The sequence below is a fragment of the Rutidosis leptorrhynchoides genome, chromosome 2, assembly GCF_046630445.1.
Source record: "Rutidosis leptorrhynchoides isolate AG116_Rl617_1_P2 chromosome 2, CSIRO_AGI_Rlap_v1, whole genome shotgun sequence".
Taxonomy (NCBI): Eukaryota; Viridiplantae; Streptophyta; class Magnoliopsida; order Asterales; family Asteraceae; genus Rutidosis; species Rutidosis leptorrhynchoides.
The window spans coordinates 358,443,891-358,449,890 of NC_092334.1; positions in this window are offsets into that span (position 1 = coordinate 358,443,891).

Genomic DNA, 6,000 nt, shown 5'->3' on the forward strand with positions numbered 1-6,000 from the left:
ACTTTTAAAAATTCTTATTCTTATTATTATTATTGTTATTATTTATTAATGTTATTATTACTAATTTTTATTAGAATTATAATTATTATTATTATTACCATGATTATAAGTAAAATAAACATTATTATTATTATTATTATTATTATTATTATTATTATTATTATTATTATTATTATTATTATTATTATTATTATTATTATTATTATTATTATTATTATTATTATATTTATTAACGACTAATATATGTATTATCATTATTAATATGTAAACATAAATACTATGATTAATATTATTATCATTTTTGTTATTAAGTAACATCATTAATTATTATTAATGTTATTATATGTATTATTAATATTAATATAAATATTATTATGATTAGGATTATTATTATTATTGTTATTATGAAAATAATACAAACCATTATTATTATTATTATTATTATTATTATTATTATTATTATTATTATTAGTATCATTTTAGACTTATTAATATTATTATTATTATTATTAATATTATTATTATTATTATTATTATTAAGATTACCATTAATAATAAGATTGTTATAATAATTATTATTGTTAAGTATTAAGTATTATTATAAAAATTATTACCATTATTATTAAAATATTCATTTTATCAAAAACTACTGTTATTATCATTATTATGAGATTTATTATTAAAACTATTATTAATATTATCATTAATAGAATTATTAATACTATTATCATTATTATTAATATTAGTATTATCATTATTGTTATTTTTTCATTTCAAATATTATCTTGTATTATTAAAATACTGTTTTAACAAACAAATAATATATATATATATATATATATATATATATATATATATATTACATATAACATAACAAAAATTAATATTTTTATTTATTTAAAATATATAAAATGAATATAAGTTACTAATACAAAAATTATCACTAATAATAATGTAAATATTTGTTCGATTATGATTATATGTATTAATGAATATACAAATGATATAGGTTCGTGAATCCAAGGCCAACCCTGCATTGTTTAGTATCGTCGTATAAATATTTTTACTACAAAATATTGTATCGTGAGTTCATTTGATTCCCTTTTACTCTTTATATTTTTGAGACTGAGAATACATGCGCTGTTTTTACAACTGTTTTATTAAATGCCTTTGAAATCTATATTTTTGGACTGAGAATACATGAGATGCTTTTATAAATGTTTGACGTGATAGACACAAGCAAAACATTCCTCGAATAAATTATTATACAGACAGAAGTTCTGTTGATTATTATTGAATTAGTTGGACGTTATAATTGCCACTAATTGATGTAAATATTTTCCCTTGATTATTATAGCTTGGTAACCTAAGAATTAGGAAACGGGTATGGCCCCTAATTCACGCGAATCCTAAAGATAGCTACCGGGTTTAATACCTCCACCAAGAATGTTCACTAGACAGAAGAGCTAGTGGGTGTGGTGCTTAGTACTTCAAGGTTTATATATTATTACAGACTGAAAGTTCTGTTTATTTTGGGGATATTTATGATGCGCATTAAATGTTAATGTCGGTTACCAAGCCAAGCAAAAAAAGCAAAGTGAATGTTATATATCGAGAGAATGATTTTTATACACAGGTTTATGTGTATGATATTTTGTACACGAGATATGTGTACGGTTATTAAGCATTTAAAAAAAAATAGTACACGAGATATGTGTACTGTATTTAAAGAAAATTGCATGTACATTACAGGTGGGTGTAGGATTCGGACCCATTTATACCATGCACATTTAAATCTTGTGGTCTATCAAAATAATGAATTTTATTGTTTATGATAAACCTATGAACTCACTAACCTTTTGGTTGACACTTTTAAAAACATGTTTATTCTCAGGTATTAAAGAAATCTTCCGCTGTGCACTTGCTCATTTTAGAGATATTACTTGGATTCATTCATGACATATTTCAAAAGACATTGCATTCGAGTCATTGAGTTTAATAAGATTATTATTTATTCATTTATAGTTTGGATATACTATAAAATGGTATGCATGCCCGTCAAATTTCAATGAAATGAAAGTTTGTCTTTTAAAAACGAATACAATGTTTGTAAAATGTATCATATAGAGGTCATATACCTCGCAATGAAATCAACTATTATGTAACGTTTATAATCGATATGAATGGGGCATTTCAGTTGGTATCAGAGCAGTGGTCTTAGCGAACCAGGTCTTGCATTAGTGTGTTTAATAGATAGTCGTTAGGATACATTAATGAGTCTTGACTTCGACCATAACTGCATGTCAAAAAGTTTTGCTTATCATTTCTCGTCGAAAATTACCTGCTTATCATTCTTAGGGAATTACCTGCTTAATATTCTTAGTCTAGACACATTTTACTACATCGACTGCATGAATAGTGCATAGACAAAATTCATATCTTAGCGTATCTATTACTGTTACCTTTGCCTGACAGCTTTCGATATTTTCTCCATAATCTGCGGAATCTTTGTTCTATATATAAGTATTCTATGTAGTTAGAATATCATCTGATAGTCGAAAATCATTTCATATCGAAAAATCCTTTATTCATTCGTACGAAATGGAACTCGTCACTAGTTCAAGTTTTTCGGAATCCGACAGCTATTCCGACATGGATGTTCACCTAAGCTCCGAAAGCAGCGTCATCGGAATGAATCAACCAATCAGCCATCATCAATTCTGGATAAATTGAGGATGGGTTCGTAGTCGACTTAATCAATGGAGACGAGAAGAAGGTGATCCTTTCCACCAACCAAATTCACCTCTTGGTGAAGAACCTGAAGCACTTACCGGCGAACCTGTCCGAAACACCATATTCACCCTCATTTCCATGATATCTCGCAATTATTATATGATATCCAAGATTCTCAACCTTATTCATCCGCTTGTTCCAACCGCCAATCATCCCGGAGTAATAGAAGAAGTCAACGAGCTTCGCGCTCGAGTAGTGACTTTGGAGAATGTGATGCACAATTTTCAAGCATCACAAGCAACATTGACAACACCACCAACATCAACATTAATACCACCAACAACCACATCCGCACCGCAAACCTCAACTTCACAATCTGTCCCACGAGCATCAACATCGTACGCACCATAGATACCAAGGAATACTAATAAAAATCAACGATGAAGTATTGATTTATAACTTCATTGAAGAAATATTAGGCAGCGATTATGTAATCTCTAAAGTTTTAGAGATTATTCATTATAGTTCCAACCGAAAACCAAATGAGATTAATATCATATTAACTCATTAAATCCATGATTACATCTGAAGAAAATATATATGTATATATATTTACATAAAGATTGTAATTGAAAATTCTTTTGTATAAACTGTTAATGATGAGAATATTTTAACGGGTAGGTAATACCCGAGAAATATTTAGATTTCACATTAATAAGTTACAATGTACATTCTTCGAATCTGATACAACATTTACTATCCTACTTACATCCACAGATATACGTATCCGTTCACCGCAGAATAACCTTTTTCATTCAATTTCATATTTGGATTTTGACCTATCAGAATCCAACAAGTGGTATAATGAAGAAAACATTGGACAAAATAAAATTTGTTAGAAACAAACAAATTAACTATAAGAAATTTTGTTAAGGAATCCACGCTAACAAAATCCTAGCTAACTATTAATTCCTTATTACATTTATTTATCGCAATTTATTTATCGCAATTTTAATTCTCGCAATTTTGTTTATCGTCATTTAATTTCTGTTATATATTTTACGCACTTTAAATATCGGCAGATAAATCGAGACACGTATACAATGTTTTGACATATCATATTGACATCATCTATATATATTATTTTGAATAAACCATAAGACACTATATGCGGTAATGCTCGAGTTAGCATATAATGGGTCGAGGTAGATTCTAAAATAATATATATACCGTGGGTTGTGATTGAGTCTGAGACATGTATACAATGGGTCACGATACGTATTAATTAATTCAAATATTATATATTAAACTATATATGAATTATTGAACTACTAACTGTGGACTACTAACATTGGACAATAAAAATGAATTAAAATATTGATTATAACATATGAAACTAAACATTTCTTCAAGTTTGCCACTTGATTTCATCTGAAACCTCATTTGTATCTTGACGATTACAATCTGCGTTCAAATCTTTCATGATTCTTGAAAACACCTCAATCTAGAGGATGAACCAACCGCACTTCATCTACGGAAGGAAAGATTTATGCATATAGTTATGCATCTGAAAAACTCTCGGAAACTGAGTAAACGTTTAACACGTAGCTGTGGTAATTCCTTTAGCGTTATGTAATGACCCGGCTTTTTCGACTTGCTTTTGTGCTTTGTGCTTTCACGAAACTGCGTATTTATGCGGTCTAAGCTATATTATACTCTGGGATCTTATTACATGTGGATTACTTTCGTTTATATGTGAAAACGTGCCTTTAAGTACGTAGGTTACTTAACTTGATCCCCGGAAGCCTTTATGACCGTTAGTGTCACTTGACGTTTAGAACGAACTGTGTACTATGTACACGTTTGACTTTGGTCATAATCGGAATATTATGACTACGAAATACTAATTGTTATTTTATAATAACAATTACTTGGGTGTTTGGATGCTTAATTACGCTTAGTAATTTACTAGAGCACACTAGTTAGTCTTGTTGGACTTTCTACCTTGTTGGACTTTAGCCCACCCTACACTAGCTAGTGGACTATTTAATTAGCCCAATTATTAATGACTAGGACCCATATTAATGTAAGACAAATGTCCATTTATTAGAGGGAACATACTAGCATTTTTGTTAACCATAATCCATAATGTTGCATGGGATCCTAACATAAGCACCAACTTTAGACAACCATTAACCAAAAAGTAAAAAGGTGTCCCCCTTGTCCCCTCCCATAACCCATGGCCACCACCACCATATCACACTCTCACCTTATATAAATACCAAGCTTATTCATCTCATTTCACACTTGATCTTATTCATAAATTACACACACATACTCTCTAATTCTCTCTCTAGTCTTTCTCACTCTAAAAAGTGTAAGTTTTAAACTTTCTTCTTCTTCCCTTCTCATTCACGACATCATCATCATCAAAGGATCTAGCTCGTTAGCTTTTAGATCTTGTTATATCTTGTAGATTCAAACTTGGATTTGAATCCTTCAAGAACATGGAAGATTCAAGCTTCCTAGCTTTGAATCTTCACTTATTTTGTTAGATCTAAATCTTGTAGCTTTTAATCTCTTTATTTTGTTGTAAAGTTTCAAACTTGTGTTTGTAATCTTCATGTAACTTGAAGATCTAGCTTCATGCTTCAAGGATCTTCAAGAACAACCAAGATTCAAGCTTTCTAGCTTTGAATCTTCATTTCTTTTGTTGGATCTAAGTTTTCTAACTTATGATCTCATTATTTTGTTATAAATATAAAAACTTGTGTTTATGATCTTCATGTAACTTGAAGATCTAAGCTTTATGCTTCAAGATCTTAAAGAACACCAAAGATTCAAGCTTTCTAGCTTTGTAATCTCATAACTTGTGTGAAAAGGATCCAAGCTCTCTAGCTTAGGGTTCCATTACTTTATTTGATCAAGTTTGTGTTCATACTTGTTTGATTGAAGGAAATTTTGTAGCTTTAGTTGTAAATAGAACTTGTATTTATGTTAAGACTAAGAATATGATGTAACCTTAGTTCATCATCCTTCTAAAACTCTTAAGTGAGTTGTATTCTTACTTGGTCTTAACATATTGTATGTTGATGGTTGAATCTAGGTCAAAGTGATGCTAACACATCAATGAGTTGTACACTTGAAGCTACAATAATCAAGGATGAGAACCGTGATGAGCATTAAGCACTAAGAATCCCACCGGAGCACTTGTTTACTGTTTTTTTGGGTCTGATCAGACTCTCTGGGCTTCTGAAAAACTGATTT